Raw genomic sequence first — 14,454 nt, forward strand, 5'->3', positions numbered from 1 at the left:
ATATGATAATGTCTCTGTATTGTAGCGATAAATTAACAAAACTTCACATTATTTGTTTCTAAAATTAAATTTTTTTATTACACCTACCATAGATTGAACTTTAAAAAATAAATTCCCAAATCGGCAACAGAAACTATCAGACGAATATAATTTTGAAGTAAATTATAGTTTGCATTTTTATCAAGGAAAATAATGACCTCACACAGGTCATTATTTTATGCCTTGGAGCATATTTCATTGAAACATGGTATCGTCCGGGTTGATTCTTCGAAAGAATGACCTATCGTTCTGAAAGAAAATAACTCCATATAGGTATATAAAGTGGAATATTGTCCGTTCTCCCGTTGAGATAATATCTAGAAATGCGCTGATTGATATATTTCTTATTTTTCAATCTCCGTAAAATTAGTATATTTTATATTCCATAGGACAACAAGCAACCAAATAGTAACCAATGAAATAAGTGGGGATAGTAAATATCAATAACATAACCTTGTAATATTAGAACTATTAGATTTCCTGGAATATTATTCAGGACATCTAACAGATCTAATATTACAAGGTACATGACAATTGAATGTAACACATTGTAATATCTTTATTACATTTTCGTTAAATTTTTCTATACTACATGTAGTTTTTTCATATTAAACTGTTACAGTCTGTATTTTCTGATACAGTGAAAACAACTGTCGTTAGCAAATTCAAAATGCATACTAGAAGATTGCTGCTTGTTCTCATTTGTCTATCAATTAACATTGGTAAGTACTTTCACATTTCACAATTGTTTCAGTTCAAAGTTTTTTGTTCGAAAGTTTATCATTTTTTTTTGTTCGAAAGTTTACCATTGTTTTATTTTCCTACCATTCATTTGTCTTTTGTTTTAGGCGTAAAGGCGTTCTGTATCAGCGAAGACCTACTTCGAACATTACTGGCTAAAGGGTCATGTAAACAAGGTAATTACGATTTTTTTTCTTTTATCAAATAAGATTTTAAGATCGTTATTTCAGGTGAGTCTTTCCACGCTAAATGCTAGGTCGGTACCGCTGCTAGTGGAATGTTAGTCCCCTCTTTAACATTCAGTAAAGTGCTTCAATATGAGCGTTATCTTTATGATACATTATGTCTTAAAAAAATCAAGTTCAATAAATTATGTGACTGTGTTAAATGAAAACAAATGTAGTAAGAAAAATACTGAACTCCTAGGTAAATCCGACAAGGGGGAATTCCGTAAACATGACAAAACCAAACGTTCGACTATATCAACCAACCGAACAACAAGAAAACACCTGTCACATTGGTAAAGGTATTTTCAGACACCGATGGTGTTTTAAAAGTCTAGTAGCACTTTCAGCTCTTTTGTTTAATCCTATCAAACGTTTTATATTTTTGGCTTTCAAAGCATTTGGTATCGGGCTGGTTGTGCGCACGAAAATCATATTTCATTTTTATACTAGTATAACATTTGGAAACGTTCAACTATATCAACCGATCGAACAACTGGAAAACACCTGTCATGTTCCTGAATTAGTAAAGGAACTCTCCGAAGAAAATAATGTGTTAAACCCGGTTTTATAGGAAGCTAAGCCTTCCACTTGTATGACAGTTATATATTGTTCCGTTTAATTGAGATAAGTGTGTGAGATATTCAAACAGACATAACTGGTTAACGTGACAATTATTGGCTGCCCAATCAATCAGAGGTTAAAGCCCCTGATTTTCCTTTACTTTCTTTCAAAGTTGTAAACTCTAGAAAATTATTTGTTTTCGGTAACTCTTTTTGGTATAAAAGTCCCAGCAGGAAAAATTTACATATCGCTTTAAATTGAACGATCGTCGATTAGCGTCAATTAAAGGTAATTTCAACACAACTTATTCTACAGCGTGATGTTTTTAGCTATTTGAGCATTAAAATCCATTAATTGTACAAGCATAACACAAGCAAGCATTTATACTCATTTTAAATCTTTTAAACTTGTTGAAAATAAAGACCAGACTGACGTTTGAATAAGCTGAAAAGAGATAGGCAAATAACATATTCAAATCAAGTATCAAAACCCGTAAATTGAATATTTTTAAATAATGAAAATAGATCAATTATGGAATGAAATACTGTTTACTATTGAAAGTTAAATGAGGTACTTGATTGTTATTTATTTAACCTTGATAGCATGAGATGAAAATAATATAAACAAACGAGGGTATCATCAGCCCAGTAGCCATGAAAATACGGATACTGTTTTATTGAAATTTGAAAATAATTTTTAATAAATCAATTTATCTCCTTTATGGATAGCTCAATTGTCCAGGTTTGGCTCCTTTTTGGTTTTATCAGCTCTTCGACATTTCTTATAGGTTGAAGATTTACAAAGAATTTGACATGAGCATCACTGAAGTGTCATTAATTTTAGAAATGCGCATCTGGTGCAATAAAATTGGTACCGTTGATGTCATCAGCCCAGTAGCCAGTACCTCAGCACTGGAATACATTTAAGACAGCTAGTTAGATACCATAAACATACTAATGTATTCACAGGCCAGAGTCTGAGCTTGTTTTGCTATATGATATAAAAACAAAATTGACGAAAAAAGGTCATTTATTCAAAATCATAAAATGCAAAAAAAAAACATTTTGCAAATAAAACATTTGACATAAAAGTTCATAATAAATATGAAATTATAATACATAATTAATACGAAATTACATCAACCTAAAATCATATCAATTGAATAAATGACAAAGAGTAGCAAAGGTGGGGAGAAAAATCTGCCCAACTAATAAACATATATACATATCTACTTCTAAAGATAAAATTAAGGGAGTTATGCAGGTGGGAATTTTTCGCAAATTGTTTGATAAGAATAACAAGTTAACAAATCAAGAGCTGATGATAAAAGGAAGTGCCCAAAACGCACATGTATACACGTGAACTCGTGCTGACCCCGCAAGATCATTAACCAATAAAAAAAAGATGTAATCCAATCATGCACTGGTCATTAGTGAAATTTCTCTACACGTGAAAACATGTTATTTAATTTCAACAATTTATCGTTTAATTAAGTATGACAAATCTGACCAATTGACCAGTACAGAGACATCATAAATCTACAGTATAAGTAGCTCACTTTTTATTTAAGTTTGAGTAATAAACAATTAATACAGAATTATCTTCCCTGCTGTCTTAAATGATTTTATTCAGCTTACTTTTCAATTAGAAAATAAAATTGGTTTTAAGACAGAGAGTTAGATACCATAAACATACTAATGTATACACAGGCCAAAGTCTGAACTTGTTTTTGCTATATGATATAAAAACTAAATTGACGAAAAAAGGTCATTTATTCAAAATCATAAAATGCAAAAAATACATTTTGCAAATAAAACATTTGACATAAAAGTTCATAATTAATATGAACTTATAATACATAATTAATACGAAATTACATCAACTAAAATCATATCAATTGAATAAATGACAAAGAATAGCAAAGGTGCCACAAATCCACTCTTGGCTTGAAAGAGTGAATCCCTCACCCGAGGACTCTGGCGACGTGAATACAATTTATATATAACTTGTTAGAATTTGGAAGCATGACAATCACATACACCAAAAAATTACACTATATTTTTGTAAAAAGTTTCCACATTGAGATAAAATATTAAAAGTTCATATAATCATAAACCTACATATATTACTTTTAAATTATCTCTTGCTGATAAACATGATGAAAGGTGTAAATCTTTTTCTGGTCAGGACCACAGCGATAAAGTTACAATAATCATCGTTATTAAGTATATTTATTCACATTTCGTCTTACATCTAGACATTTAATAACATAATCCCCTAAATATTTTAGTACAGACAATTTGTATTAGTACAGTAATTAACCAAAAACAAGTTTGCCTCATTTGAGAGATCTGAAAAATCTCACCATAATCATTGTATACTGGACAACTAATAATGAAATGTTGTTCATCTTTAATTTTCAAAAAAAATAAAAGTACATTGTTACAAAGCCCTGACTTCTTTCTATATATGAAGTTTTATATCTGTCTCTTTCTATTATGGGATCATGGGCACTGATTCTCATTTTACATTTGGCATTTCTCAATCGAAATTGTATAAAAATAGATAAATTTCTAAAGGAAAACAAGTTTTTAGATTGAAATAAGTAAATAATTATCCAATTTAGAAGTTTTTTACTCTCAGTTAATTTTTGTTGTGTTCCCAATTGATTTGAGTCTTGAGAAGGGTTTTTGCGTAAGTGATGACTTGATAAAAAAGTTAGGCTTTACATCTGAATTTTGAATATTCAGCTTTTTATAAATTTAATGAATGGATAAATACCAGCATTCGATATTAATAGTTATAATTCATATTGATAATACCACTATCAAATATAACGGGAATCTACCGAATTTATTTAGCACAGCTAAGCTAGAGGAATTTTGATTTACACTTAAAATATACTTCATATATCAAAAATTTGATTTCTAAAAATTTTTTAAAAAAAATTAAAAATTAAAAAAAAATTTGATAAATATAATTTCACTGCTATACATTTAAAAAGGTTTTTATTGTATGGTCGTATTTGAGTGGAAATACTTGGACTGAAAAATGAAAAATATCTTTGAAATCTAAATACAGCTTTTAGTGATTTTTTTTGTATAATTTTTAATTTTTTTTTACCTTGCGTTAAAAGTCCATGAGACATTCAAATTAAATAGGCAAACTGAGCCATAAAATTAAACAAAAACAATTCCATAGTAGCCTATCAAATTTTAACACTGACAGTGTTAATAATGCGTAAAGACATCAGGAGGGCAGGCAATACTAAACCCCATCCAGACACATATGCACAATTTGCATTTACCAAAAGCAAAGCTATATATTTATAAATTCGAGAAAGATCATAATTAAATTGAAAATACCATTTCTCATTACAATATTAAACATATACAAAAGTTTCTTCTTCGACAAATCAACAGATAGTTGTAATTGTATGAAATAAATATCATAAACGTTTTGGCAGGCAATGCTGACCCAAAACAAGATAGTTGTAATTGTATGAAATAAAGATCATAAAAGTTTTGGCAGGCAATACTGACCCAAAACAGAAGCATAGAATTTTATTACAAAAGATCATATAAACGTTTTGGCAGGCAATGCTGACCCAAAACAAGATAGTTGTAATTGTACGAAATAAAATCATAAACGTTTTGGCAGGCAATACTGACCCAAAACAGAAGCATAGCGTTTTATTACTAAAGATCATATAAACGTTTTGGCAGGCAATGCTGACCCGAAACAAGATAGTTGTAATTGTACGAAATAAAATCATAAACGTTTTGGCAGGCAATACTGACCCAAAACAGCTGAAGCATAAAATTCTATTACTAACTCAATCCTTTTTATCCTGTAAAATTCCATAAACGCATTCCGACTTCAATACTTGAATCACGGAGACGGGAATACCATCCATTAGCTGCAGAAGTCTTTTTACTAAAACTAGGTGCTGTATAGTACCGAGAGTCGAAACCAATTAACGACATAGCCAACTTTAAAGAGGTGGTGAAATAAGAGCGTGCAACTGGTGCTTCAGACTTACATTGGCACTAGGGTCCAGTTGTGTATCCAAATGCTGCTCGAAGACAACTTTTGTAAATTTGTATTGATAAAACAGTTAAAGAAGACTTTGGCCAGTCAAGGATTATTGTTGATACGACTCGCACGTCCAGATCAAAATTCTAATCTCAAAATTAAGTATGTGTCATAAACGTAAGTGAAACAGCAACTCATCAACATTGGTATGTTTGTATTATCGGAACTATGGCATACCACTGATATATAAAAGTATATGTAAGTTGTTGATATCACGCTTTATTGCATATTTCCTTCAATGTGCGAAAGTTCTTACGTAGATAAATGCCAGACTCAGCGCTCTTCGTCTATAGTTATAAAATATGAAATAAACAAAATTAAAATGTAAAATAATGAAAAACAAAAATCGTCATCATATAACGAACTCGATCTAACTCTAGAACAACAAACATAACACATGTCAAGGTATAATATGCGATAATTTTTTTTCTTCAATCAATCAACCATTAAACATATACATCATGTATTAAATGGAGAGAATGAACTTTAAACTATTATCAATGTATTGATAACTTATGTCTTGTCCATTGTTATTTTTAATAGTAAAACTAATATAAATTATAAGCAAACGACCTTACAATGCTTTAGTATTGGTATGAAAATTATCAAATAAGTTCATTGCAACCTAAAACTATATAAATTATACTAGTAAACATAATTTAACTAATACATTAGAAACATGTATTAAAATACTGGCAAACATTTGAAACTAGCAACATGTCTTAAAATACTGGCAAGTATACATGTAGCGAATAGGATTAATTACAAAATAATTTGTTCCAAACCAATCACCATGACGAAATTAACAAAGTAGCATGAGTTTCATGACGAAGCATAAAACAATAACCACTAAATAATAACATATTTGCAAAAGCAAATACACAAAGTTCACAAGTCCAAGCTACCACGACCTCTGCAGAAAAAAGTAGCATGAGTTTCATGACGAACCATAAAACAATACCCACTACAAAATAACATATATTCAAAAGCAAATACACAAAGGTCATAAGTCCAAGCTACCACGACCTCTGCAAAAACAATTACACAGATGACATTAGTACAAGCAAACACGAAATCTGCAAAAGCAAATACACAGAGGTCATAAGTTCAGGCAACCATGACCCCTATAAAAGCAAATACACAGAGGTCATAAATCCAAGCTACCACGACCTCTGCAAAATTAAATACACAGAGGACATGAGTACAAGCAACCACGCCCTCTGCAACAATTAAAATATTGTCCACATTACCCAAACAGGCAAAGACAGGCAAATTGGTTTGTAATGAATGAGCATTGGGTTGCGATACATGTGAGAGACATATCCTTTTTATACCGTTAACATAAAGCAAACAAGGTACACGTGCATACATTAAAATACTGACAATTATAGCGAATAGGCTTACTTACAAAATTATTTGCTCCAAACCAATCATCGTGACGAGATTAACGAAAGTAGCATGAGTTTCATGACATAGCATAAAACAATAAACACTACATAAAAACATATCTGCAAAAGCAAATACACAGAGGTCATAAGTTCAAGCAACCACGCCCTCTGCACCAATAAAAATATCGTCCACCTTACCCAAAACAAGTAAGGCAAATTGGTTTGTAACACAATAAACAATAGCTTATTACTTAAACTGTCTGCCTCTTTCATATAAGAGTGTTTAAATGAAAGGAATAGTTTAATAATCTCATATATAAGTATGTAACTTTGCATTCTGTCATGTATATTAATATCGATACTATTATTATTATTATCTATATATATAGGTCTTAACCATTCATTGTTAATGAGCGTAGGACAATAAGTTTTTGTATTTGTATTTAAATGAACCATCTCTCATACAGATACGTAAGGCGGATTTTATATGTTCTGCAAACATTAGGATGCCTTTTGCATTTAAATGTACAAAGTCATATGCTATTAAGGAGGATTCAGTAACTTGTAAAAATACAACATCGGGTTTATCATCAGCTATCATTTCCATAAGTATGGTCAATAAGTACATTTTGATCGCAAACGCACAATGTTATCACCAAACCCAGAATTGATTTTACCCAAATATCTCTTTCACAAAGAGATTTATTTGACAAACTGCTACGTGTATTGCATAAAACAAAATCGTGTAAACTATACGAATGAAAGAATGGTCAAAACGCAACTGTACGTTTGTCCAGAATGTAAGCATAAAATAGCTAAAGCATAAAAGTATAGTTCGATTTTACCTCAAATTGCAAAAAGGAAATCACTCCAGTCCAAAAGTATCCATAATTTTTCACAAATTGTTTGATAAGAATTACAAGTTAACAAGTCAAGAGCTGATGATAAAAGGAAGTGCCCACAACGCACATGTATACACGTGAACTCGTGCTGACCCCGCAAGATCATTAACCAATAAAAAAAAGATGTAATCCAATCATGCACTGGTCATTAGTGAAAGTTCTCTACACGTGAAAACATGTTATCAAATTTCAACAACTTATCGTTTAATTAAGTATGACAAATCTGACCAATTGACCAGTACAGAGACATCATAAATTTACAGTATAAATAGCTCACTCTTTATTTCAGTCTGAGTAATAAACAATTAACACAGAATTATCTTCCCTGTTGTCTTAAATGATTTTATTTAGCTTAATTTTCAATCAGCAAATAAAATTGGTTATACGGATTTTGTTTTAGTGCAATTGTCTTTTATAAAATTTTTGAAATCATTTCAAATTAAGGAATATATATTCCTTTATGCTTATCTTATTCCTTGTCCGGCTTTTGCTTTACCTTTTGTCCCTTTTGGTTTTATCAGCTATTCAACGTTCCCAATCGGTTTTGGATTTTCAAATATTGTGGCTACGAGTATCACCAAAGAGTCATTTATTGTCGAAATGCCTATCTGATACAGTGAAAACTCATTAAAGATATACAGACTGTAATTGATACTGTTAATGTTTTTCTACAATTGGGTCGACATCTCTGTTGGTGGAGACTGTAAGTTATCGAGGGTATCACCAGCATAATAACAAGTTCTTCAGTTCTTGCATGGAAATACCGTTTGTTTCATTCAAATTTGATGATCTATAACTTTGGATATCATTTTAAGTTAAGGAATGTATCTCCCTAGTGCACAACTCTGATTCCTTGTCCGCATTTTGCTTTTTTAACATTAAATGTCGAAATGCGCATCTGGTGTAGTTAAACTGATAATAACATTGCTTTCATTTTTAAATTAATTTAGGATTCAGGCGTACAAAATTATAAGCTTGATATCTTTGATGAGTTTTTTTTATAACCACTGGGTCGATGTCTCTGCTGGTGGAGGTTTCCTCCTCGACGATATCACAAGTCCAGAAGTTATCACTTCTGTGTTGACATGAATTATCATTAGTATGGTCATTATTATAAAGTAACTGTTTCCCATATCTTAGAATTGTTCGAAATATTAAGGATTTTCTACACCAGGAATAGATTACCTCAGCTGTATTTGGCAAAAACTTTCGGAATTTTGGGTCTTCAATGCTCTTCAACTTCGTACTTTGTTTGGCCTTTTAACTTATATGATTGGAGCGTCACTGGTGAGTCTTTTGCACAGGAAACGCGTGTCACGTTACAAATTAAGGTAACAAACAAGGTATTGCATGAACTAATAGTCTGTCGAGATCAAAATTACTCTGACTGGTAGTATTTGTCCAGCACATGAACTTCGTAATGCATTGAACAGAATCCAATTTTGTATGATATAAAGAATGCCAAACGATAGAATTAAGATAAAATAAGAGAAGGATGCTCTAATTATGTGCTTTCAGAAAATAAAAAGAAAAATTGAGGTCACGGGACTAGCTTTCTTGCTAAAAAACGAAATTCCTTTATAAAAGTTACATAAGCTGAATTATCTCCCCTCATATGGAAAAGTTGATGAAAATTGAATCAAACAAAATTAATTCAGTATTTGTAAAAAAAAAGTCAAACAATATGATAAAACACATAAATTTATTCTTTAAAATGAAATGTCTTACAAATAAATTGCATTCATATCTCAAAAATTTGCACATTTCATTAAAGTCCTAGACCGATTGTTTTCTGATATTTTACAATCCAAGATGGCGGAAGACACACGATATGCCTCAACAGAACCTATACACGTTTACAGTATCACCTCCATAAATTTCACTTTTGTAATGAAAATAATGCTACAAAATCAGCCAGAATAGAGGAAAAAAAGAGATATCTGAAAAGAGGTACGCTCAAATCTAAACATGTGAAAGCCAGGGATGTATGAATACGTAAAACTTTATGAGCTATATCACCAAAAGGGACATTAAAAGAATAGCCAAATTCATTCAAATTCTTCAAAATATTTCATAAATTATCAACGGGGAATTTAAGAAAAAAAAAGATGTTATAAATCATATCAGTATCAAAGCACCGACTACTCAGCTGATGATACCCTCGGGAACTTATAGTCCACCAACAGTGGTATCATTCAATTGCTAATAAATGAAAATGGTATCACTTTTTAAATTTCGTGCGTCCAAAGAGTTTCCGGATTTATCTTCATCCGGAGACTCAAACCTTAATATTTAAAAGTAGGAATGTATAAGGTCAAGATAAAGTAAATGGGCTATGTCATAAATTTTGATAAAAGTTTGCATACATCTTTGGCTCGTTGAACTATAACTGAAAATCGAAAAGAATATGCATTTATCTCATTTATTTTCTGAAATAATACTGAATTAGTTCTTTTAAAACAGGTGCACATGTATATGGAAAGCATATAAAATCGGCGAATAACGTTCTACAATTTGTCTCGAAATCATCAAATCTCCAATATCAATTTCATAGATTTTTCTTAAAAATTGATATGTTGTTGATACATAAATCTTCGTTTGATGATGTAAAATAATCATAGTCACCCATTTCGGTTTTTTTTTTTGTGTGTATTAACCAATCAATTATCGAGTTGGAGGTGAAATACGTCAAAATTCAACGTTTTACTACTTACAACGCAATGACTTTACGCTTATTTCGATGTTTTGTGGTAATTCTTCACCTCGAACACCACTTTGAATGATGTATGCCGTAAAAACAAAGTCGGCGACCCTACGATTATTTTACATCATTAAACAGAAATTTATATATCAACAACATATCAATTTTTAAGAAAAATCTATACATATGTAATTGGAGATTTGAAATAATAAATAAAAAAGATAAATTCTTTCTATTTTCAGTTATAGTTCAAAGAGCCAAAGCTGTTTGCAAATTTTACTAAATTATGTGACATAGCCTATTTACTGTACCTTGACCATAAACACGTAAAAATTTTAGGAGCTAAACGACCTTAAGTGACATAAAAAGAATAGCCAAATTCATTTTACGTCAAATTTTCCAGAGAGAGTTTGAACCTTAGTTTTTTTTAATATTTCTTCATGTATCACGGAAAATTTTAAAAAATTAATGTATGTAAACGTTGAAAAAGATTTGTGTTCGTATCGGCCGACAAATCATCCCACAATGTGGTAGTGGTATGACAGAAATGATACAAGTTCTTAAGAATGAAGTTATAGTTTTTTCAACTTTCAATGCCGTTAACTCCTCAGAACGTCAAACAGAAGACAATCATATCATCACCATAACTCAAACTACCGTCAAATATCATTTTATCTCGGGTTCTAGTAAGTGTATCACAATTAATCTATATGTCCTTTATAATTTGTTCCCTAACTACTAAAATACTTGGGGTTTATTTTGTTATAAGGCATATCAAAATAATGAACCTTTGAATTTTCAAGTTAAAAAAATATTTGGATTTTTTAAAAATTAATGACGTGCCTTTAATGGTCCTTTAAAATTGGTTGATAGTTATGACTTTTCAACAGTCTACACTACAGTTTACCACATTCCCATCAATAAGATGTTTTGTTGTTGTTCAATCAAACTTTGCTTCAAAAATTCCGAGTAATTAATTTCCTACAACTCATACAAAACCCTTTTTCTATAATGAAAAAATAGATATACTTACTTGGACTGTGATAAGAATTGTTGCTTACAGCTATTATGCAAATCCACGTTGACAAAAGTTTTGTTAGGATGTTTATTTAAGTATTTTAATTCAGATTTACATCTGCAGACAATGTATAGGCGAGTTTTCAATATACAGCAATTTGACAATATATATTACCATACTGTGTCAAATCAGGATCTTGACCTTGAAACACATTATAATAATACACATCTTTGAAAGCTATAGTATCAATGTGGAGAATTAAATAAGGAAAAATAAAGCATAAGTTAAAGAGGATATGGGAAAATAAAATAGTTGGTTAAAAACTGAACCAATTTCAAAAACTTATTTTAAAAGAGATGGATCTACAGTTCAAAAACTCCCCTCTCCACCAGTTGGTATACGTTTATTTTTAGTAAAATTAATCAAAGAATTGTATATCTCAAATATACAATTATTCCTTGGGTTCGCTTTTTCCATCAACTAAATGTAAATTTCTTGTTCTTTTGCATTGTGGAAAAACTGAAATTGCTCATGTTGATGTGTTCGAAAAGATTACAAGTATTTGAAATACTTGAATTCTTTAAACATATAAATCACGTAAATTCTTTCACAAATCTATCATTTAACAGACTTAAATTGTTTATTAATGGACTGAAAAGGTAAAGCTGGTAGAGTTCTAATGTCTCATTTAAGTTTTTTATCTTACAGATAAATAAAGTGCGTAAAAATTTTATTTCTTGTAAACAAATCATGTGTAATTTAATTTGCAATTTTATCCAAATGATATTGGATGTTATTTGTCATAATTATTTTTTAATTAATAAGGTATATGCTGGGCCATTGGTTTTCTCTTTTGAATTGTGTAATATTTCGTCATTCCGTGGTCTTTTATAGCTTACTATACCATATGGATTTTGTTCAATGCTCTAGGTCGTAAGGTTACCTGTAATTGTTCACATCTTTGTCAAATAATCTAAAGAATCGTTGTCTCATTGGAAATCAAACCACATCTCCGTATTTTTATAATGTAATGTAAATTTAGAGCACTCTATATTGATATACTAGTACTGAACATACAAACGAAAAAGATTGGCATGTTGTAAAGACACTTGTCTTCTAAATATATATATAGCTGATCAGAATTTTTCCAACAGGTTAACAGAAATTCACTAAATTGGTCAATTTTTTCTTATTTATATCGAATACCTAGGGAATAATTTCGGAAGTATGATCCCAATAGTAGTTTGATACAATCTTTTGCTGGAAATAACCATTTGAAAAGAACACACCGATTACTATCCTTCAAATCGTCTCTTTGTATTGATAGCTGTTTTTATATAGCATTGAAATGAATGAAACAAAAAATCGCTCAATTTATTTTCGCTTGCCTAACCACTAGAGGAAAGCGTTTCATGGATAACCAGGACGGACGAAACCGAATATTCGGTAGACAACATTATATACTAATCTTGAAATTATATTAGTTGAATTTATTTCAGAAAATGTCGACAAACCAGCCTTCTTTGCATTCTTGAAGAGTGATGTTACTTCATGAGGAACGCAAGTTATCAAGTTTCACAATGTAAAGATTAACAAAGGGAACCGCTACAACCCAACAACGGGCATGTTTACAGCACCAAGACAGGGAATTTACCAGATATCATGTACTATTGTCGGATACGATACCCACGTGTTTCAGTATCAGATTACATTAAACGGCAAGTCATTCACTTTGGGAAACACAAGCACTGGAGGATCATGGAACTCTCAAACTTCTACAGTTTTGATGGATCTGAAGAAAGGGGATCGAGTGTATGTTGAATCTCGAGGTGGATCCCAGAAAGTTCATGCTAACACTAATTCTTATTTCTCTGGTTATTTATTGCAATAAATAGTTCTGAAAGATGAAATGTTCGTCTGGTTTTCTTTCAAATTGCATAAAAGATGATACTACTTTAAATAAACAATTGAGTATTTTTTTTTATTCCTTTATTCAATGATAACAGAGCAAGATATACCCCTTTTATGCTTAATCGGGTTTGTATGAATATTATTGCTATTGTCATTAGTTCGATGATCTGAATGTCTGGTATTCGAGATAGAGGTAGTCCAATAACAGTGTGGACAACCGTAATACTCATGTTTTTAATAATACTGAATCATTTACCTTTAACTTGTTTGTCATCGGCCATCGATAACAATGATTTTACGCTCACTCGGTCTGTCAGGGGCTTTCCAGTGGGGATCTAAATAATCACTTGTTTCACATTTCGATAATAAAATTAAACTTTCTTTCAACAAAATTTAAAAGGAATTTGTTTTATCATCACACCCATCAGTTTCACTTGAAATAACAATAAATGTGCAGAGCTAATATCATTAAATTATAGAAAAATATATTAAATGTAAAACATGTCGATTTTTCAAGTTTATAGGATGATGAAAAAAAATGTCTTCCTATTTTTCGCATGGCACATCATTTGACTCGTTCAATCATTTAGAAGACTCGTACGGTCATTTTGCTTTGGATATTCTATCATATTAGACTATTCAATTGTCTCTATCTAAGCATATTTCTAAAGATATATCTGAATAACTAAAAGACTTTTCTATTTGTATAATGCTTTATGTAAAGGGGAAACTGGAACAGTTTATTAGTATCAAAAACAGAAATTGGAAATGAATAGATAAATTAGATAACAAAAGAAGTAACAAATTAACAAAAAGAACCCTATCATTTTTCAATTCTTAGTCCATTTTACGGAAATTTGATAATCGCTTT

At 30.7% G+C, this 14,454-nt stretch overlaps 1 pseudogene; it reads left to right on the forward strand.

Annotated features, from left to right (window-relative positions):
• Window positions 1–573: 573 nt before the first annotated feature.
• On the forward strand, window positions 574–13,582 carry LOC127733678 (complement C1q-like protein 2; annotated as a pseudogene).
• Window positions 13,583–14,454: the final 872 nt, after the last annotated feature.

Source organism: Mytilus californianus, unplaced genomic scaffold (assembly GCF_021869535.1).
Source record: "Mytilus californianus isolate M0D057914Y unplaced genomic scaffold, xbMytCali1.0.p SCAF_3, whole genome shotgun sequence".
Classification (NCBI taxonomy): Eukaryota; Metazoa; Mollusca; class Bivalvia; order Mytilida; family Mytilidae; genus Mytilus; species Mytilus californianus.